General features: G+C 41.4%; 1 protein-coding gene across 8 annotated transcripts in view; it reads left to right on the forward strand.

Moving 5' to 3' along the window:
- Nucleotides 1–24,045, forward strand: part of LOC134213552 (disintegrin and metalloproteinase domain-containing protein 10) — a 260,648-nt gene that overhangs the window by 88,645 nt on the left and 147,958 nt on the right. The window lies entirely within an intron of this gene.

Here is a 24,045-nt window from a genome sequence, read left to right on the forward strand (position 1 = left end):
TAGTCAGTCGCTCTCGCACACACCACCACCGATGATGATCGCGCGCAGATGTGCGAAGCGGCGAACGGTCCTACCTGGCCTCATAGGCTAGGCGTCGGTCGTGGAGAGCACACAAACGTGACACATGACTCAGATTGGAGGCAGCTTTTTGCGGACGTTTCAGTTGCGCCGCATCGAGTCAATGGAATACCAAAGCGGCCGGGCCGCGAGCGAGGCATGTAACTGGTTTAAACGAGTTTGGTAAGACCCACAACAAGCAGCTGGCTGCTTGACTGGTGACGGCAAAAGTCAGTTGGGCTACGTCGAAGTTTTATCAAATTCAATAATATTTTATTGTCGGTGATAATGAATCGCAGGGTTTTCGTTCTGTAAGAGTTTCTTATTCAAAAACATTACCGCCGTTGACTGCAAGTCGGGCACATTCTGCTCCTTTTTTCATGGAGATAACACGTACTTGTTGATTAACAGCGATTTAGTATGGTGATGCTGGGCTAGAAGACCGATGTCTAATAATCTGTCCTATCCCGGAAAGTGAATCCCCTAAATCTAAATGTCATAATTTTTAAAATGCCATCTATACAGAATACAGAAGAAGAAGAAGAACTCCGTTTCCCAAAAATCCATTCCACGGAAGAAAAACTTAGACTAGTTCATTCAGCGGGCTGGTGCTTTTCTCGTGCATTACCAAAGATTGTTAGAAATCCATATTTATGAAAATGCCAAATGTCTTGCATAAACCGTTTACATTACAAAAGAAAAATGCTTTGTAAAATGGATCTCTGAAAACTTCTTTAGAAAACCCTAAGGAAAAATGGACTGATTTTAGCGGTTTTTCATGCGGTTAGACGGAGGACGGATGTTAGATTCACCTAAATATCGCAAATCGTATATACTGTTTTGTGTACAGAAACAAATGACGGCATAGTCTGGCAACTAGCACCTGTCATGGCAAAAACAGTCAAGCTTGGCACAACAGTTTGCGAAAAACGACGAACGGAAGCTTGGTTCTGTCCGTTCGACGGTGCAGTGCGACCGTAAAGTGTAGCAAAACCTGAAGATGGAGACCAAGAACAAAGTGGCCTTATCAATACGCGACATGGGCCGAAAGGTCTAAGCAAGACCTGGATAACATGAACATTGTTATGCCAAAGTATCAGTCAGCCGTGTCTAAGTAGCAGGCTGCCACCCAGAAGATGCAGTTGAAGATGTTAGTGAAAAACAACTGGAAAATAGCTAAAACAAACTTCCTAACAAACCTTCGACAGATAGAGCATGTTTGCCGATCCGAAAATCGTCAGCTGCGGCGTTTGTCATAGTTTTGGCCAGCGAAGGCTTGGCAATTTATTTATTACGTAACGTGAAGTTTTTTTTAGGGTATTTTGAAGACATTAACAGGAGAATCTTTTTATCTCGCCGGAAAAATCTAATGAACTGTACTAGGAGATTCTTTCAAGTTTTTCGAATTTTCAACAGGAAGTGCTCTAAAGTTTTCACCGGAATTTCATTGAAATTTTCACGGGAAATTGTTTAGAAGTTTGCCTGTACCACCGGGCATGCATGCTTCGATTTTTTTTCTCGTCGAGAATTTTCCGGAGTTTCCACTAAACAGAATTTCTTTGTGATTTTTTTAAGTTTCACAAAAATTGTTTCCAACGGAATTTCAACTGGATTTTTTTCGGAGTTCCTTTGAATTTAAACGTGAAATTTTTTATGTTGTCCATTAGTAATTCTTCGGAAATTTTACGAAAATTCTTTTTCAAAAGACGAAGGGTCGTTTGGTTGAAAGTCATTCGGTGGAAAGTCATACCGAATATCACTTGGCCGAATAATACGTTAAGCCGAAAGCTACCTAGCTGAATTCCATTTGTTCGATTCGGTTATTATGTGGAAAACGGTTTGACGGTACGACCAAACTAGACATTTGGCTGAAAAAGCCATATGCTCTAACAGGATCCCTTTGACCGAAGCGGTGGTTTAGCAGGAAGGGCAATTTGGCTGATCGGATTATATGGCGAAAACCGTCGACCCGTTCGGCCAAACGCCATTTTTGAACTACATTTTTTTGGTCAAATTATCAGTTCGACCGTATGATCTTCATCCGTCAGCTAAATGACATTTTTGGCCAAACCGTTTTCGACCTTATGTCACTACGTCCGTCCAAGCAGCATTTTCGGTCAAACGTCAAACTTCAGTCAAACTTTCGGCGGCGACGGCGCACACCTCTAACCACCGTGCGGTCCTCTGGGAAATCCGGAGGATCCCAAAAAATGAAAACTTCTAAATTTTATCGTCGAGCACCAAGATTATTCAGATGCACTTGATGTTGTGGCTTATACATGTCGTGGCCTTCCGACAATTCCGGAACATCCATGAAATAAAACAAAAAATAATTAATCACATCGCATAACACCATTTGGTATTCTAACATCGGAATTTATTTCATTTGATTTATTCAAACTAAGGTCTTTGCAATACATAAAATTCATCTGCATTCAGCTCGGTCTGTAGTTGCACGTCGCCAACTTTGTAGTCCACGGAGGGACCTCAAATCGATCCGCCTTGCTCTCTGCTCTGCGCATCTCGCCTTCTTGTCCCCTGCGGATCCCTATCAAGAGCTATTTTCACCGGATTATTGCCCGACATTTTGAGCATGAATTGTGTATGGATCACCTTGGCCACCGAGTGATTCTTTTGCAAATGAAAATATTCATTTCACCATTAGACCATTAGGGAAGATCAATTAATTACGTAACGCAGTCCGGCCGTTGTCATAAAAACACTCAACAATGGCAGTAAAGTGTGGGAATCCAACGTTAAATAATCTCATGTTTACAAAAGTTAAGTAAAATTTTCCTAACTTTTGGTTAGTTTCTATTCAAAATTAAGTATATTTTACTTAATATTAAGTAAATTTGACTTAATTCCATCGAAAATTTACTTAATTTTAGGTTTTTACACCAAACCTCCGATTTGAGTGAAGTGTTTTCGCTTATCGAAGCGATTGAAGTAGGATTAAGCATTTGAGGAGCCATATATTGGGCCAAAACCTGCATTAAAATAGCATTAAAGGCGACTATAGGGCTTATTGGCATTTAATGTTTTTAATGCAGTAAATGCCACTTAAATGCTTTATATAATGCTTACTGGTTACCTGGGAATTTAACGCTTATCACTCGTAAGCATCAATAAAATTAATAATCTAAGTCGTCAACAAAACTAAAACTTGTGTTACCGCTCCGTCGATATCAAAAGTTTCGGTATTAACCGCTGGAACAAAACTCTACCAGATAGCCAATTACTAGTTTGGGAAACAAGCAAAAAAAAACTTATGTGTAATATAATTAATATCAAATTTAATAAAATAAGTGTTTAAAAATGCTGCTGTGTTTTGTTGTTGTTCAAAACTGGAAGTAATTCCTACGGGCATCACAAAAATATAAACAACCGAATTCCGTTGTTTATAGTTTATATACACAATTTTATGCATCGTATCTTTACGTTAAAGCTGCATCGTATCTTTACTTCAATGTGTTCGTGTATAAAAACATTTTTTTATTATTTTTTTTATTTATTTTGATGAAGAATGTGTGTAGCCGCCAGACATTCTAAATACTCACGCTGCTCTAATGTGAGCGTGTACTATACACATGTGGAAGTGTTGGCTTGGCAAATGGATTGCGAGTGATTTGACTATGCGTCCAATTTGGGAATCTCGAGCTCATTCAGTAGCTACTAGGTTGTGAAGGCCGACGGAGGTCCTTCGTAGCTTAGTTGGTTAAAGAACCAGTCTAGCGTACTGTAGGGTTGTGGGTTTGTGTCCCATTGAAGGGAAAGTGGTTACATACCTCCAATACATTTCTCAAATCATTATCTTCCATAAAATGTACATGTTCACATATGATTTTTCATAACATTGTAAACGAAGTAGGCTTGCCAAACTTTGTTAAACATCGGTAATTCAACCCCTGAATCCTCATAAAAGTTTGGTACAGATAGGTGCAACAGAAAAAAGTTATCTTATATATAATAAGTTTTTGCCTTTCTCGTACAACGAAGTTGTACCGAAAGGCTATCATTTCACTCCGAAAACGAACTTTTTATAGAAGCCTCTGAGACCCATAGTGTTATATACCAATCGACTCAGCTCGACAAACTGAGCACATGTCTGTCTGTCCGTGTGTATGTATGTGTGTATGTGTGTGTGTATGTGTGTGCACAAAAACTATAAAAAAACATTAGACAACTTTTCGTATAGTAATCCTTAACCGATTTTCTACCAACAAGTTTTATTCGACAGGGGACAAAGCCTTGTTGATCACTATTGAATTTGATAGTTATGATGAAAATGGTACATCGGACCATATAAACCCCATATAAGGTTGGTGTCCTAACTAAATGCGAGAAAGGCATCACCAACGCTAGGTGGATTAATCTGGTTTTTACTATTAATGTGGGACAGAGTACTGTTTATGAAAAATGTCGAATAGGAGGCTCCAATATTCAACGAAAATACAGAAGAGGTTTTGGTTGGACTTAGCAAAAATAAGACCGGGTGCAATCAATGATGCGGTCTGTACTATTGCTATGGTTAGTTAAGTTTAATCTAGCTCTAGGATAGGATCCGCGTGTTGTGAAGCTTTTTGCAAAAGAGGATAATATCAGCACGTTATGTTTCGTTTCCTCCAAAATTGGACTAGACCCCTTGCTGAAGGAAATTGCACTAGATCCAACAAATTTGCCTGAATAACTGGTTTTTCGTAACCTCGAGAACTACCAATCTAAAAACAATCGGATTCCGCTGAAAAAATGAAAACCGTTGACGCTACGACTGGAGCTACAGAATGTATTGCCCTCGCTTTCTGTCTCCCTAAGGGCGATGACATACTGACGCGTCGAACGATGCCGAACGCACACGCGTGAGTATGTCATCGGCCTAAATGATGACGAAATCATCATTGCTAGGCAAACTACTTAGTTTTTAAATTATGTTAAAAATGTAATATCTCCGGGATGCGTGCTTGCTAACCTAGTAAGGAGGCTGCAAATCCCCTCAACATACGGTTTAAAAATGTGTTGTCTATTTTTTACTTCCACTAATTCGAATTACAAACAAACAAAACAAATTTTTAAACCGTGTATCATTTCCCCTAAGATACTCGCAAATAATTATTAATCCCTCAACATAGTCGAGCACTTGCTTCCCTCGCCCAACAATCATTCCGGTGTTGCATATCGAAAATAGACTGCATTTTACACCCTAGAGCGATCTCTGAGTGTGTTATTTGAATTAGAATTGTATTTTCTAGAGGCTAATACAAATATGGAAGAGTCTATGTGTACGGATTTCGGTAAGCGCTGTTTTGATGGTTTAGTACAGCGGTTCTCAACCTGGCGTACATGCACCCCTGGGGGTACCTTCGCTGGCTCTAGGGGGTACCTCGGACAAAAATGCGTAATGGCGATCGTATTAAATTACTCGAGGCTTATTGATGAAGTTTTGATAATTGTGTATTTTTTATTTCAAAACATTGTATTGTGCATAATATGCATGGCGATCAGTAAATCAAAGCCAATTGAATCCTGGCCTGCTCAACCACCACATCGTATGAAGGGCTGTGGAACAAAAGATCAAACGGACAAAACGTCGAATGAGCAAATTTTAAAAATCTTCAATGCAATCTACCTGATCTAAACAAAATGTTGAATAATATGTTAGGAATATGCTTTTGAACTGATATCTAGAATCTAAAGGTTCGGAAGCCTCCGTTTGAGAGGCATGAAGGCTTTTCTCAGAGAAGACTCCTTTCAAGAAAGTCGGAAGTCTTAAAAAAAGCTTGGAAGCCTTGTTTCAATAAACTCGGAAGGTTCTTTTCAAAAGATTCGGAAGCTCCTTTCAAGAGGCTCGGAATGTTCTTTTCAAAAGGCTCGGAAAGCTCCTATCAAGAGCCTCGGAAGCCTACTTTCAAGAGGCTCGGAAGCCTTCTTCCAAGATGCTCGGAAGCCTACTTTCCAGAAGCTCAGAAGTCTTCTTCCAAGAGGTCAGGAAGCTTCGTTTTAATAGGGTCACACAAGCCTTATTTCAAAAAGCTCGGAAGGCTCCTTTCAAGAAAGTCGGAAGCCTTCTTACAAAAAGTTCGGAAGCCTTCTTTCAAGAGGCTCGGAAGGTTCTTTAAAAAAGACTCGGAAAGCATCAAGGCTTGGAAGCCTACTTTCAAAAGGCTTGGAAGGTTATTTTCAAATGGCTCGGAAAGTTCCTTTCAAGAGGCTTGGAAGGTTCTTTTCAAATGGCTCGGAAAGCTCCTTTCAAGAGGCTCGGAAGTCTACTTTCAAAACGCCCGGAAGCCTCTTTTCAAGAGACTCGGAACCCTCGTTTCAAGAGGCCCGGAAGCCTACATTCAAGAGGATCGAAAGCCTCATTTTAAGAAAGCCGGATGCCTTCTTTCAAAAAGCCCGGAAGGCTCCTTGAGGCCTCCCTTCAAGAAACTTGTAATTCTTCGTTCAAAAGGCTTGAAAGTTTACTTTCAAGAGGCTAAGAAGCGCCCTTTTAAGATGCAAAAGAAGCCTCCTTTTAAGGGGTTTGAAAGCCGCCATTCGAGAGGCTCAAAAGCCTTATCAAGAAGTGAGGAAGCCTACTTTCAAGAGATCGAGAAGCTCCTTTCAAGAGGCTCAATCTCCTAAGGTACAGGAAGCCTACTAGCAAAAAGCTCGGAAGGCTCCTTTTAGGAGGTTCGAAAACCTACCTTCAAATGAAACGGAAGCCTCCTTTCAAAAGGCTCGGAAGCCTCCCTTCAAGAAACTCAGAATTCTTCTTTCAAGAGGCTTGGAAGCATACTTTCAAGTGGCTCAGACGCGTCCTTTAAGATGCAAAGGAAGCCTCCTTTTAAGTATCTCGAAGGCCACCATTCTTCTTCTTCTTCTTATTGGCATTACATCCCCACACTGGGGGACAGAGCCGCCTCGCAGCTTAGTGTTCATTAAGCACTTCCACAGTTATTAACTGCGAGGTTTCTAAGCCAAGTTACCATTTTTGCATTCGTATATCATGAGGCTAACACGATGATACTTTTTATGCCCAGGGAAGTCGAGACAATTTCCAATCCGAAAATTGCCTAGACCGGCACCGGGAATCGAACCCAGCCACCCTCAGCATGGTCTTGCTTTGTAGCCGCGCGTCTTACCGCACGGCTAAGGAGGGCCCCATTCAAGGGCTCGGAATTATTCTTTCAATGGCTTGGAAGCCTATTTTCAAGAGGGGGTACCCCAATTAAAGCGAAAGTTTTGAGGGGTACATCTCAAGAAAAAGGTTGAGAACCGCTGGTGTAGTAGATCGACATTGCAGTTCACGCATTGTGCGTCACGAGAGTAGGCCGAATCAGATGAGTAATGCTAAGTCAACATCGGGCGTACTCGTTTTCAGTTGTGCGCAATCTATGCTCCTCCGGACAGCCAAAGTGCTGACTTGGTGGATGAGCACATCACTATCGTCTATTAGAGACGATAACATCATGTCTGCTGATTACAATCAACCTCGAATTTATTTATTCAATGATGAGAAAGGAATCCGTCCCGACTATTTTTCTTCTTCGACCCCAGGAAGAACATCTTTGCTGAATGGAATGGACTTCTTGAACTTGTTTCAAGCAAATGTGCAACTCAACATCCTAGCCCGTACATTCGACTAGGGCTTCGCTCTTATATACAGCCGTATCCAACCGAAATGTCCGGGTAGACCGTGACAGGTATGATGTAGCTGATTCCCCGGTGTTGTCGGGATGCTTCGCGCTTCCCCGACGGACGACGTGGGATACAAGTTTGCAAGTACCTTCGTTTCATCCCAACTGTTCTATCACATCCCGACTACTGTCGGCAGACTGGAAGCTGCCAATTCCTCCAGCCTTTCTGGGCACCTCGATTCATTTTTGTTACGGATGCCTATCCAACGTCATATGCACCCCGGGCAATAAGCCCTACCATGTCCAGCAGTCTACTCCTAGTTCAGCTCTGAACGCTATACCAGCTCAAGATAAAATTTTCCCCTTGGACCACCACAGCTCTATCAATACGTCGATCACATTGCCTCTACTCTCACCTAATTCGGATTAAGATAGTCTGTCGGAATCTAATCCGACCTCCACTCTTTCTTCGCAGATCAAGCACATAACTTGTCAATCCTCGAGTTGTTAATTAACAATTGCTGAAATATCGGCTTACAGGAGGTTCACAGAATATCTCCGGATTTCCGGAGCTAGGTACAGTTGAGCTATTAAGGTCTGAGGGAAGGGTTTTCCGTTAAAAAAGCACGTGGTAGCACTCTCTGAGAGAGAAAATTGCCCAATTCAGAGCGCCAGACTGACGCTGTCAGTGTCGCCAAAATTATTTCATCATTATGCAGTTTACACTTGCTTGAGAATTTGCCGTAAACGGAGAACAAAAGGAATTGGCAACAATGCGGAAGAAATATATCACTCATGCAGTGGTTCGGCGAGAGAACAGCAGCAGCGCCGACCAATCACGAAATAAGGCAATCAAAATAAACAAACTCCAGCTGGTTTTGGAAAATGAAAACATGAGCCGTTTCTAGAACAACATTAGAAAATATCGCGAGAGGATTTCTGTACAAGGTTTCCAAACAAGCTGTGGAAAGGATTTGGGTGATAACAGTGGTGCTAGTGTAAGTAAGACAAATAAGACAAAGTAAGACTAAGAAGAAAAATAAAGTAAGTTCCTCCAGAAATTCCTTCGGAAGTGTCTCCAGGGATTCGTTCGGAAGTTCCTCCAGCAATTCCTCCGGAAGTTCCTCCAGGAATTGTCTTCGAAAGTTCCTTTAGGAATTCCTTCAGAAGTTTCTCCAGGAATTCCTTCAGAAGCTTCTCCGAGAATTCCTTCGGAAGTTCCTCCAGGATTTCTTTCGGAAGTTCCTCCAGGATTTCTTTCGGAAGTTCCTCCAGGGATTCTTTCGGAAGTTCCTCCAGGAATTCCTTCGGAAGTTCCTCCAGGAATTCCTTCGGAAGTTCCTCCAGGAATTCCTTCGGAAGTTCCTCTAGGAATTCCTTCGGAAGTTCCTCTAGGAATTCCTTCGGAAATTTCTCCAGGAATTCCTTCGAAAGTTCCTCCAGGAATTTCTTCGGAAGTTCCTCCAGGAATTCTTTCCGAAGTTCGCCCAGGAATTCCTTTGGAAGTTCTTCCAATAAATTCCTTCGGAAGTTCCTCCAGGAATTCCTTCGGAAGTTCCTCTAGGAATTCCTTCGGAAGTTTCTCCAGGAATTCCTTCGAAAGTTCCTCCAGGAATTCCTTCGGAAGTTCCTCCAGGAATTCCTTCGGAAGTTCCTCCAGGAATTCTTTCCGAAGTTCGTCCAGGAATTCCTTTGGAAGTTCTTCCAATAAATTCCTTCGGAAGTTCGTCCAGGAATTCCTTCGGAAGTTCGTCCAGGAATTCCTTCGGAAGTTCGTCCAGGAATTCCTTCGGAAGTTCCTCTAGGAATTTCTTCGGAAGCTCCTCTAGGAATTCCTTCAGAAGTTCCTTCGGAAGTTCCGCCAGGCATTCCTTCGGAAGTTCCTCCAGGAATTCCTTCGGAAGTTGCTCTGGAATTCTTCCGAAAGTTCCTCCGGGAATTCTTCCAGAATTTCCTCCGGGAATTCTTCCGGAAGTTCCTCCGGAAATTCTTCCGGAAGTTCCTCCGGGAATTCCTCCAGGTATTGCTGGAAATTCCGGAGGAATTCCTGGAGGAATTTCCGACAAATTCCAGGAGGAATTTCGGAAGGAATTCTTGGAGGAATTCCTCCTACCTACCTCACGACCCGCTACCAGGCGTCAGAAACAAAGCGTGTTGTATTATCGACGCTCCACTCTCTGCTTTACTTCTCTTGGGAGCCATGAACGTGCACCGATCGGCCTAGGGCGATCCAAGGTCCGATACCCGTACCCTGGTACTGCTGAATAATGTCTTCTGTCACCTGTCTTCTTCAACGGCCATTCGGTCATCGCTTTCTATATGACCTCCGTCAGTTTGTCAATTTTGCCCGTATTCAAGTTGAAAGTGTCTTCCGTCCTTATTGGGAGCAACCAAGTCCTAATAATGGTCACCTGACCACGCCTCCCCTAACACCTCCCGGAGGCCACGATGATGGAACGATGCCGGCGACTGGATATGCCGGCGTATGACCACCACCTTCAACGCGCCAAAGACCAATTAAGACAGTCATGTCCCATGTAAGAACATACTTTTTCAGTGCACATAGAGAACTAGAACAGAAATTCGAACGACCGGTGCTATTGTCTTATCACTATTTGAATATTATCTATTATTTCGAGAGATTATGTTGAGGATTACTATATTAAAGGTTGGATCAGTTCGTTTAGCGTATTTGATTGGTATATTAACACTATGAGTCTCCGTCAACTCCGTTAAACTGCGGGGAAAAGGAAACACTCTCCGTGGAAAGTGTTGTTCCTTCCCCATCCACCTTGACATTGAAGACCACATCATGATTGACCAAGACGTTCGATCGGACCTGAACAGTGAACATATTGCAGCAACTCAGCGAATGGGTATTCTCTGGCAACATACTGGCTTTTGCTCGGAATATCCTCAAAGGGTGATCATTTAAAATCAGAAATATTTTAGCCGAAGACATCCTACGCGTCGTTGTTGGATACACACCCGAACGCACTTGTATTTAAGCACAATCCACCGCAAGAGCAGTCCTCCGGTATTTTATCGTTAAACTGAAATTATAAGATTCAACAAAACCAAGTCTTGAACTTGTCATAAGACGAGTTTGTACAGTCCCATTTAATTCCACCACTTAATTGTACCTTGACAGATACGTATTTCGACCTCAACAGTAAGGTCGTCTTCAGTGTCCCGTACTTGACTCGACTCGACCTTACTGTTGAGGTCGAAATACGTATCTGTCAATGTACAATTAATTGGTGGAATTAAATTAGACTGTACAAACTCGTCTTATGACAAGTGAAGACATTTCACTAAAAAGCTCAAAATAATTTTCTTAACAAGCCTTGAAGTCTAAACGCAAATCCATCTGTAGTGCAATTAAATAGTGCTATATAAAAACGTCTGATAACAGCTGGTACAATGTTGTACTTCTCGGTTCATTCATTTAGTGACGTGAATCTTAACCTATAGTCATTTGACTACTTCTCGGTGTCTGTGCTTATTCCGTGCAAGATAATATTTCGCAGCAGTTAATAGCTGCAGCGTCAATTTTACTGCTTACTTGAAGAAATTCCTGCATCTTAAGGGCTCAGACGACACTCCATCTTATAAGAATATGACGTACGTACGTACGTGCGTTCAGTTGGAATGTTTATCTTCCATCGTGTCTATAAATAGCTTTCAATGTGATATAGCTTCGAGTGCTGTGAAAGGGTTTTGATTTTGTGCTGGATTACATTTCGTTCACACGTGAATACAAATATATTAATAATGGGAAAACGTGATGTATGTCGAATTCGAGTTACCCCTTGTCCCGCACATTCATCTCCGCTCGACCAAATTACGCATATAAACTGTTCCAGAAATTATAAGCAAATTAAACTGCATATAATATTCTATGAAAATTTTGAAATAACATCAATTTAATAAACGTCACGCAATTTTTTCAAATATTTTGCGTCGAACTTACAAAACGTGAAATAAATCGTTGAATTCGCATTGCATCAGGTGTATAGGAATGTTTGTACAGTCACCAAGAAGATGTCAAAATTCTGTTTGGAGTAATTGAGATTATTGACATCTAAACATTATTTTTCGACGCAGCAGATACATTGAATCACACATAGGCCAATGTCTGCGATCTGGAATTCAGTTTGGTGTTCGGTTGCCCGAAAAATACATAATTACCATTACGCCTTACGTGCGTTATGTTTCCGAACGATTAAATTGAAATTCTCAAAAAATCATTACAACAATTGATTTACTACCCACGCGGTTCAAGCACTCATGTTTCGAGCTGAATTTCCCAAATGAATATAAATTTAATGAAAGGTAATTCACATTCCGGCTCCGTGTCATAATAGTGGCAAAGGTGTAACCGAGAGGAGGAAAAATTAAGCCGACATCAGGCCGGCGGAATTGTTTTGGTGAATAATTACTTAATGTTTTTGATGTCATGATGTGTTGCTTCGAGCCGAAGCAGACAGAGCATTACTGTACAAAAGTATCACCGGTAGAGTTACGATGGAGTTGAAGTTTTTTTTTATCCGGCTCCATTACGCAGTTTCTGAGTCATGATGTGTCCGACTATCTGGCTGAGAAAAAAAATAGCGTGAACGAGTGTCTGCTGGTAAGGTAATTTAATGCACTTTTGTGCTTTTTGGTGCCAAGGTTACGTACGCTGGGGAAGTGTTATTTCATTTTCTTGTCTTGCCTTCTATCATAGCGTTGGGTTTTTGCGATTATTGCCATTTTGGTTTTGCTCAATCGTTACACAGTTGCCGCCATCGGAAATGAGCGTAAAATTATCTCCGATTGGCCTTTATAGGTTAAGCGTAAAATAATGTGTTTCCCACCCAAATAAAAAAAGCAGCCAACGAACGAACAAAATGCCAATCGATTAAAACTTCCGTCGCCCGTTGTTCAAGCTGAAATACAGGATTCCTGGCCTGGCATCCTCACGGTCATCGGTCGAACGGAACACGAAAAGCGCGATTCATCCATCCGGAGAGCGCGTCCTTTTGCGGCTTTCCACATGACCAATTTCTCAAGTTGCCTGGCCGGACTGTTGGCTAGAACCAACAACACACTCCTAGAACACTGCTGTTGGAAACTGTGGTGTGTGTAGTAGGGTGCGACTTTTCTTTAAATCTTTCAGAATATCAGAAGGTTGCATTTTTTTTGTAATTTCACGATCTTTGAACAATCTATAAAGACGCTACGCTCTATAAAAACCTAAATTTATTACTCCTACTTAGGGCAGATTCACTAAAAAATATATTAAGCTCTTTTAGTGGAATGTATTAAACCGTCTAAGACGAATTAAGTACTGTCCATTTAATTCCACCAGTTAATTTTCGTTATTAACGAAAATTAACTGGTGGAATTAAATGGACAGTACTTAATTCGTCTTAGACGGTTCAGATTCACTAGTTACGTATAGCACTTTTTGTATCTGAACATTTTGTATGGACCGCCACCCTTCAGGCCACAACTTCAGGCAAAATGTGTTAGTCTTTCAGTCAGCTTAGATAAAATTATGAATTTTATCAAAATATGTTCTCACTTGTGTATCTGAACAGCCAGTTAAGATATTCTTCGAAGATATTCTTTTTTAATAAGTTTTTTTTTTCAAAAATACAAAAATCCATAACTACGGAACGCTGTAACCGATGAAGCTGGTTTACAAATGCAAAAAATGTGAACTTTCAATTGAAATCAATTTGTAATCAAGAATGCCTTTAAGGCGCACCCTAGCGTACATCGGTTGTACATACTGGTTCAGCAGTGTGTCCTCGCCTCAACAATGTTGTTGTAATTAATAACAATATGCGGTCAACCTGGCCCGCTTGCATGGGTTTTGTTCAAGTTGGTTGAACGCATCCCTTAGCTGACCTAACAAAATCTACAACAGTGTCGCCGTTGTCATCGTCCTCATGCCGCGCCACACCCCCACCCACAAGCTTTAGTTCCGGCTCATTTGGTTTGCAAGTTAAACATGCAGAAACGATGGACAATTCACCGTATCCAGGGCGATGAAGGTGCAGGATGTCTAATCCATGGCTCGGGTGACAAGTGCTTGACCAACAACGAGCGGTGCGGGTTGCGGGATGGATTTGAATCCCTACTGGCCGTGGGTGGGTCAGCGTGGATTTGCTATTGTGGGTGAATGTAGGATGTTTAAAAAATAATCAGCGCTAGTCAACAATGTAATTAATTATTGGCTGTGGTTGACTGGTCAAGGCAGTACACGAGTTTATAGTTACAATGTGAACATTCAACGACACGAAGCATCAAATCGGTTACTGAAGTTTAGAAATAGTGATGAACTCTGGGTTTACTTAACGTTGTTTGCAGTCTTGAATATTACTTATTACTTGCTACAGCTTAGTTGTAACTTCGTCTTCGAGATACTTTGTCTTTGGAGACGTTTAGTAAAGACGTTAATCCTTGCCATTGATTGGGATTTCCGTTAACTTTGTCTTCATTTCATTTCAGCTTAAGGGAACATCCATAAATAACGTATGGTTTAGAGAGGGAGGCTGGTTCGGCCGAAGTTTGACGATCCATACAGAACTTCCAGATGCTTCATACAAAATGTGTGACATGGGAGGAGAGCGGGGTATAAAATGCTTAATTTTTGGGTTACATAATTAATGGATCTTTCTTAAGGTACCGTTTTCGTTCAATGAGGACTCTGAAATGTGGCTTTTAGCTATGTGGGTTCCCTTTTCGCCGGCGTTTGACGGGTGGCACTGTAGTGTCAGTGTAATAAAAGGTTTAGTTTCTCAAACTAGCTTTCATACAAACTTGAAACAGCTTTTGCTCAGTCAGTTTTGTTTAAATCGGCTCAGGACACTCGGAGCAAAAGACGGAATCTAGTGGGCGTGAAACAAACCACTAATAATCGTTAATTTAAAAATACGCCTCCAATACTACTACAGTATATTAAATCTTTTATTGTACCACAATAGTTTAAAAGTTTTGTTTCGGGTATTCAATCCACCTTCACCTTTTTGTCTTTAGGGTGTCTCAGCACGATTTGAAAATAAAACTGTGAAATAAGTTTTTGAGGACAATTTATTATTGTTTCGCTTTTAGGGGGACGGGCAATATGCGCCCCTAAGCAATTCTTCGAATTGAACGATAATAAAAATCGAATGTCTGTGCTTTCAATGTGTTAACTACTAATTTAATAAGAAAATTATTTTGAGCTTTTTAGTGGAATGTCTTCACTTGTCATAAGACGAGTTTATACAATCGGTTACTGAAGTTTAGAAATAGTGATGAACTCTGGGTTTACTTAACGTTGTTCGCAGTCTTGAATATTAAGTGGTGGAATTCAATGGGATTGTATAAACTCGTCGTATGACAAGTGTACTAATTTAACTTACCATCTATAATACGGAATAAAAATTTGGACGAAAACCCATTATATTCCGAGAAAACGATTTTATTTTGAAGTGCTGCATTTTCGTGCAAACTCAAACCATACGGGTTGAAACGCCCCAGCCAAAAAGTTGTAAACAAACAGCGATGAAACTGACAGAAGAATCAAATATCAATTAAGTCCTATTCTCGTTTCCACTCAAATGAAAGCTGATAAAATGTTAATCAATGTTAAAAAATGTACAATTAAGTGGTGGAATTAAATGGGATTGTACCAACTTGTCTTATGACAAGTTAATTAATTATTTGTTTGCTAAATTTAATGGTCGTGTAACAAGTTGATGTGTACATACAAGATATGTTTATTCTGTAATTTATTTGGTGGGCGCACGTACCCTGAGCATTACGGAGCCAAATCACTATTTTCTATTCACGGTACATGTATCAGGTATCCAAGAAATTCCTACAGTAAAGTCTTAAGGTCTATATGAGTAATAGAGTGGGGCGCAGTTGTATGGAAAAACTCAAACTTCGTCCGATCAAGTGAGATCAAGGTTTTTCTGAATCGTTTTGGGACCCCAATCCGCTGTGCAAAATATGGGCTCGATTGGTTGCAACCTCGCATGCCGCATCGCGTTTTAAATTTACATGGAGATTAGTATGGGAAAACGTACTTTTTTACATTTTTGCTATTAGCGGCTTCAATTTATCATCAATCACGTGATTCAATACGTTAGCATATAGTCTGGAAGATGCTGAAAGACTTTGCCGAAGAAGGTACGTAGCTGGAAGGTCTACAAAAAATGTTATTACGTTTCGAAAATTAATTGTTCAAACCATATGCAAGAAATCAATGTTTCTGCCAGCACTACCGGACGACCTATGGATATCGAAGGGTAAACCCCATCTTCCTTTTTATCGGATTTTTTTCTTTGTGAAATGATTCCGGATAGCTCCCATTAGCTCTAAAGCCCTATAAGATCAATTATTTTGAAATAACACTCAGTTAAATTAATGGCCTATGTAGTTCGGCAGTGCTGGCAGAATAAACGATTTTTTGCATATGGTTTGAGCACTCAATCTTCGAAGCGTTATTACTTTTTTCGTGGACGTTCCAGCAACGTGCCTTCTTCAGCAAAGTGTTTCGGCATCCTTTGGGTTATACTTTAACGCAATGTGCCACTTGGTTTACGATGAACTGAAACCTCTAGTAGTAAAAATGCAAAAGTATACGTTCTCTCATACTAATTTCCATACAAACTTCAAACGCGATGCGGAAAGCGAGGAAGCAACCAATCGGTCCCAAATTCTGCATAGTTGTTCAGGACCCAGAATAGCTTCGAAAAACCATTGATTTGAAAAAATGACCATCACGCCCCACTCTAATGAGTAACCAATTATCTATCGGACTGTTTCGAATATAGTATATGCCCTTTGTTGAGGACCCTCCTTAGTCGTGCGGTAAGATGCACGGCTACAAAGCAAGACCATGCTGACGGGTGGCTGGGTTCGATTCCCGGTGCCGGTCTAGCCAATTTTTTAGGATTGGAAATTATCTCTTCCCTGGGCATAAAAGTATCATCGTGTTAGCCTCATGATATACGAATGCAGAAATGGTAACTTGGCTTAGAATCCTTGCAGTTAATAACTGTGGAAGTGCTTAATGGCCACTAAGCTGCGAGGCGGCAATGTCCCAGTGGGACATTGATATCCCCCTTGTAATACGTGTAGAACAGAATGTGTTCACAGTATGGGTTCCTTGCCGTCCAAGAAATCCCTGGAATAAGGCTTCAGATCTACATGCGTAGCCATAGATCAATTGGATTGTTTCAAATATGGTACATGCCCTTTGTGATACATAGAACAGAATGTGTTCACAGTATCAGCTCTTGACTGTCCAAGTTATTCCTGGAATAAGGCCTTTAGATCTGCATGCGTAACCCTTTGTGATGCATAGAATTATCTTTTGGAAGATATTGATTGAAAAATGTATTGGAGGTAACCACTTTCCCTTCGATGGGACTCGAACCCACTCGCAATCCATTTGCCAAGATATTTGATTTCAACTCAAGTTTGACTATTTCTAGACACGAAAATTTCCCAGGATGGGGTGGGGGTTGTTTGTGCACAGGAAAAATTCGAAATTCGATGGTCAATTTTTTCACATACATTCCATTGACACCCAAAAGGCATGTGCCATATTTAAGACAGATTTGAACTTTAGTTACGCGTGCAGTTCTCTAGGCCTAACTCCGGGTATTTCTTAGATGACCGAAAACTTCTTATGATGCCTCATTCTATTCTACACATCCAAAAGGGCATGTTCCATATTTTAAACAGTTTGATTGATCTTTCATAACGCGTGAAGATCTTTGCTTTCTCCAGAGATTTCTTAGATCCCAAAAATCTATGCTGAAAAAACTCCACACTATGTACTTCTCCCCCTTCGTCACTCTTCTCGCGTTTCCTTTCTCTATTCTCCAATTTCACTTCTTGCTTCGCACATTGCACCTCTCACGTTTTATTTCTAACTTCTCACATCCCATTTATCAATTCTCATATTACTCTTCTTGCTTTTTCACTTCGCATTTCTCACACAAAGTATCTCGCTTATTACTCCTCACATTCTATTACTTGCTTCTTGCTTTTCACTAATCACATCTTATTTCGCACTTCTTACTGCTTGCGTAAGGCTTCTCACTTGTCAATTCTCATTCTTTCTTCTCGCTTCTCCTATCTCACACTTCATTTCTCAAATCCCAAATCCCAGTTTACAATTCCCGATTAATAATAAAATTATTGTGTACTTTTTAGTGGCATTCCCAATTCCTTCTTCTCACTTGTTGTTTGTCACTTCTCACTTCCTCACTTCTCATCACTCATCTTTTTCCACTTTTATTTTTAAACTTTTCAATTCCTACTGTTTCACTTTTTAGTTGATAAATATTTAAAAATTAATTATTAGTGGCACACGGCCTTGTCAATCTATGAAATCTATAGTCAAACATATCTGATGGGCGCCGTTTTATCCTGCATGAAATGTTTAAGCTGGGGGAAGTGGAAAAAGGGGGTAAGTGTAAAAATCCACTCAAAAAATTGGAATTGTACATACTTTGCAGTTTTTACCACATCATAACATTATGCAAGAATAAACTTTGATGCTCACACTAATACTATGTTGAAATTTGTATAATACATACACTAACACGGTTAACGCTTGAACTGTAATTTAAGGTTTCGCGAAAAGTTGATTTTTGCATTCATAAAATCAATTCTTATTTACACCAATTGTCCTTTTTTCAAGTGAATTTATATCACAGGTGACCATTACAATACAATTGAACTAATTCCATTCAATTGGTAGTGATTTGTACCAAGAACCGTAATTAGAACATTATCCACTTCCCCCGCAGTGTTTGATGCCTGGGGTAAGTGTAAAATCTTTGAATTATTTGCTTTCTTGGTACAATTATTATTATTATTTAATCAGACTAAGGCCGGAGTGGCCTGTGCTGCACATAAAAGACTTCTCCATTCAGCTCGGTCCATGGCTGCACTTCGCCAACCACGCAGTCTGTGGAGGGTCCGCAAGTCGTCCTCCACCTGATCGATCCACCTTGCCCGCTGTGCACCTCGCCTTCTTGTTCCCGTCGGATCGTTGTCGAGAACCATTTTCACCGGATTACTGTCCGACATTCTGGCTACGTGCCCGGCCCACCGCCGTCTTCCGATTTTCGCGGTGTGAACGATGGATGGTTCTCCCAACAGCTGATGCAACTCGTGGTTCATTCGCCTCCTCCACGTACCGTCCGCCATCTGCACCCCACCATAGATGGTACGCAACACTTTCCTTTCGAAAACTTCCAGTGCGCGTTGGTCCTCCACGAGCATCGTCCAGGTCTCGTGTCCGTAGAGAACTACCGGTCTTATAAGCGTTTTGTAGATTGCCAGTTTGGTACGGCGGCGAACTCTATTCGATCGGAGCGTCTTTCGGAGTCCAAAGTACGTACGATTTCCAGCCACTATGCGTCTCCGAATTTCTCTGCTGGTCTCGTTATCGGCGGTCACCAGTGAGCCCAAGTACACGAATTCTTCAACCACCTCGATTTCGTCACCACCGATAGAAACTCGTGGTGGGTGGCTCACATTGATCTCTCTTGAGCCTCTTCCTATCATGTACTTCGTCTTCGACGTGTTGATGACTAGTCCAATCCGTTTAGCTTCGCTTTTCAGTCTGATGTAGGCTTCCTCCATCCTCTCAAAGTTACGTGCCATGATATCAATGTTGTCGGCGAAACCAAATAACTGGACGGACTTCGAGAAAATCGTACCACTCGTGTCAATCCCTGCCCTTCGTATTACTCCCTCCAAAGCGATGTTGAATAGCAGACACGATAGACCATCACCTTGCCGTAACCCTCTACGGGTTTCGAAGGGACTCGAGAATGCCCCTGAGACTCGAACTACGCACATCACCCGATCCATCGTCGCCTTGATCAACCGTATCAGTTTATCCGGAAATCCGTTTTCGTGCATTAGCTGCCATAGCTGGTCCCGATCGATTGTATCATATGCGGCTTTGAAGTCGATAAATAGATGATGTGTGGGCACGTTGTATTCGCGGCATTTCTGCAATACCTGACGTATGGCGAACACCTGGTCTGTGGTAGAGCGTTCACCCATAAATCCCGCCTGGTATTGCCCCACGAACTCTCTTGCAATTGGTGTTAGTCGGCGGCATAAAATTTGGGAGAGTACCTTGTAGGCGGCGTTCAGCAATGTGATTGCGCGGTAGTTGCTACAATCCAGCTTATCGCCCTTTTTGTAGATGGGACACACGACACCTTCCATCCACTCCTGCGGCAGAACCTCATCCTCCCAAACCTTGGTAATCACCCAGTGCAGCGCTCTAGCCAGTGCTTCACCACCGTGTTTAAACAGCTCTCCTGGTAGTTGGTCAACTCCAGGGGCTTTGTTGTTTTTCAGCCGGCCGATCTCCTCTTGGATTTCCTGGAGATTCGGAGCCGGAAGTCGCATGTCCTGCGCGCGTGCTCCTAGGTTTATTACCATACCGCCACCGTTGTCTGCCATATCGCCATTCAGGTGCTCTTCGTAGTGCTGCCGCCACCTTTGGATCACCTCACGCTCGTTCGTAAGAAGGTTCCCGTTTATGTCCTTACACATATCGGGCTGTGGCACGTGGCCCTTACGTGAACGGTTCAACTTCTCATAGAACTTTCGTGCGTTATTAGCGCGGTACAGTTCCTCCGTCTCTTCACGGTCTCGATCTTCCTGCTGGCGCTTTTTCCTCCGGAAAATCGAGTTTTGTCTGTTCCGCGCCCGTTTGTATCGTGCCTCGTTCGCCCTCGTGCGGTGTTGCAGCAATCTCGCCCATGCTGCATTCTTCTCCTCAACTAACTGCTCACATTCGCCGTCATACCAGTCGTTTCTCTGATCCGGAGCCACCGTGCCTAGTGCAACGGTTGCGGTGCTTCCAATGGCGGATCGAATATCTCTCCAGCCATCTTCAAGAGATGCTGCTGCTAGCAGCTCTTCCGTTGGGAGTGCCACTTCCAGCAGCTGCGCGTAGTCTTGGGCTAGTCTACCGTCTTGTAGCCGCCCAATGTTAAGCCGCGGCGGACGACTCCGACGCGTGTTGATCACCGTCGAGAGTTTTGAGCGCAGACATACTGCGACGAGGTAGTGGTCGGATTCAATATTCGCACTGCGGTAAGTGCGTACGTTCGTGATGTCGGAGAAGAATTTACCGTCGATTAGAACGTGGTCGATTTGGTTTTCCGTTACTTGATTAGGTGATTTCCATGTGGCCTTGTGGATATTCTTGCGGGACTACCGAAAGTGCTTCGGACTACCATTCCGCGGGAGGCTGCAAAGTTTATGCATCGTTGACCGTTGTCGTTCGATACGGTATGCAGACTATCCGGTCTGATGGCCGGTCTATACATTTCCTCCTTCCTACCTGAGCGTTCATGTCACCGATGACGATTTTGACGTCCCGCAGTGGGCATCCATCGTATGTCTGCTCCAGCTGCGCATAGAACGCTTCTTTCTCGTCGTCGGATCTCCCTTCGTGTGGGCAGTGCACGTTGATGATGCTATAGTTGAAGAAACGGCCTTTTATCCTCAGCTTGCACATCCTTGCGTTGATTGGCTGCCACCCAATCACGCGTTGGCGCATCTTTCCCAGCACTATGAAGCCGGTTCCCAGCTCGTTGGTGGTGCCACAGCTTTGGTAGAAGGTAGCCGCTCGATGCCCGCTTTTCCACACTTTCTGTCCTGTCCAGCAGATTTCCTGCAGCGCTACGACATCGAAGTTGCGGGGATGTAATTCATCGTAGATTATCCTGTCGCAACCTGCGAAGCCTAGCGACTTGCAGTTCCATGTTCCAAGCTTCCAATCGTGATCCTTTATTCGTCGCCTAGGTCGTTGCCGATTGTATCGAGTCGTATTATCTTCTATGTCGTTCGTAATAGTTGTTTTTAAAGGCGGCTTATTGGGCCTGCGCAAACCTCCTGTCTCGTCGGAGGGCCGTCGTGTCAGGGCTGTTTAGCGTCCCACCTAACACCAGGACTTGGGCTTGTGCGCTTTGAGCGGCACACGGTCGCTTTGGCGGAGCCTACTTGCGGATACATTCAGCTTTTTATAGAGGTTTAACAGGGCCCACTGTCAAACCCCACCACATCCTAGGCAGGCGCCACAACTCGCAGATGGCCTGGGGAGGGATCGTCAAGCCCTTGGACATAGTCCCTGCTGCCCCCCTGCTGCACAGACATATGCAAAGATTATTGAAAAAGTGTTTTTATCTTGTGGAAAAAAAAAACCTTGAGGGGACGGAAGCATAAATATTATCAAACGGCGGAAAAACAAATTTATTTTTTATTTTATTATAGATGTCTTGACCATTATTTATAATTTGTTGGTCTAAAAACATGTTTGGACGTCAGCTGCCATCGGTTTTGTAACTTAATTTAGCCTTTTAACCCAGAAAAAGCAAATGTTCGTATACGCTGACTGGCGCATTTTATACCTAGTTTCCCTAAGTCCTGTACTATGTCAAGGTATGAGCAACAAATAATTTTTTATAATAATAATTGAGAATTTTCCACAAATCAAAAATAAATTACCACTTTTATAAGCAAAATTACAATTAAATAATTAAATAATCAATGTAGAGCTATAAAAAATGAGAAAATTTCCATTAAAAAATACTAAAAAGCAATAAAGTGTTAAAATTTTCCATGAACTTTAAACGCTTTTAAAGAAGGGACCATCTACGGAAAAATGCTCAGTTTTAATGCTTTTTTATATTTTTTATTGCTCTTTATTGAATGTTTTGTGGAAATTTTTTATGTTTTTTTTGTGGAATTTATTATGAAAATAAAATATAGATTTGTGGACAATTTTGTAATGGTTTATTGCTAATATTGATTTATTTATTGGAAATTTTGTATTTTTTCATTTGTTTATGGAAATTGCTTCTTTTATGATTGCATTTCTTGCTTTTAAAAATGCAAATTTATTTTTGTTTTTTTTTTGGAAAATTTCTAGTTTTTAGAGGGAGTTTTTATTTTAATTGTTTTTCTGCAGTTCAGCGATACAGTAGGCCTGGTAGCGGGTCACTTTTTAGTGACTTGGTCACTTTTTTCGGGCAAGTCACTAAAAAGTCTCTTTTTTCGACTAAAGTTACTTTTTCTCGCAAAAAGTCACTATTTTTTTACTATTTTGAAACTATTGACTATTTTTAAATGAAGCTTTATGTATAAGTCGGATGATGCTTTGTTCACGGCGAAAATGAAATTACGGATCTTGAAAAAATGATCGCTTTGAAACATCACCAGCCATTTTATTCGCTACTCTAATATTGGCACTTCACCAGTAGCTAATTGACCATTCCTCGTCAAAAATTTAATTTGCTCAATCGATTCTTTATTTTATTTAAAGTCATACTTTAAATATGTAAGGGATCCCCAAATGATTTTGCTGTAAGAACATGAGAAAATAAAAGCCGTTTTTCCCTCCCAAATTTGATCAATATTTTGGAATTCTTCAAAATATATTTTGATGATAATTTATACATTTGAAATAGCATAAATGTAAAAGATTCAAAGCGTGATTTTTTAAGATTTTGTTAGATTCGTTATATTTTGATAACGTTTGAATTTGAAGACGAGCCCGACGGTTTTCATAATTTTTGTTTCGTTTTCTACCAAAACAATCCGTACTGATGTTCCTTTCGAACTAGAAATTCCAAAAACTTCCTAAACCAAATCAAATCTGCATATTTCTTAAGTAGGTGTTCAGCTAATCCAGTGATCGTAATTTTCACTCATTCTCACTAGAAGAGAATGTTTATTCACGCAAATTTTTGCCTAGAAATCATTTTTCGGGGAAGAAAAACAGGTCTTATGAGTGATAAATAACCATGTTTCGTTCACTTAAAGTGGCGCAAACGTTTGATTTGCTCGCAGGACTACTCATAGTTTTTAGTTTTAGACTGATATTTAGTAAAATTTCCTTGGGATAAAAAAAGAGTGCAAAAGTTAGCGTGCACGATTTTCGTTTCTTTTCTGAGTCCGTTATGAGAGAGTGGTGAGTGAAAGATGGTTCCAGCCACAAATTACGAAAAAAAAATTCTCCCTAGATCCAAAAACGCTTAATTTCGTCTCATCGAAATTGCAGCTGAAACTGAAAGTCACTATTTGGTAACTTTTCTGCAACTGAAAGTCACTATTTGGTCCCTTCGTCAGCTTTGGTCACTAAAGTCACTATTTTGAGCGGCATTGATCGCTACCAGCCCTGAACTCCGAGATTCATTCAATCGTACGCAAAGGAGTGGAATTTTGATCAGATGGTACCCATTAGTTTCAGCACAGATCGTTTGTCAACGATTTAGGCTACATTTCATTGTCCATCTTTTTGTCAAAAGTTGTGATGGAGTCCGCTGCCTTAACATGCTTT

The sequence above is a fragment of the Armigeres subalbatus genome, chromosome 2 (assembly GCF_024139115.2).
Source record: "Armigeres subalbatus isolate Guangzhou_Male chromosome 2, GZ_Asu_2, whole genome shotgun sequence".
Lineage (NCBI taxonomy): Eukaryota > Metazoa > Arthropoda > Insecta > Diptera > Culicidae > Armigeres > Armigeres subalbatus.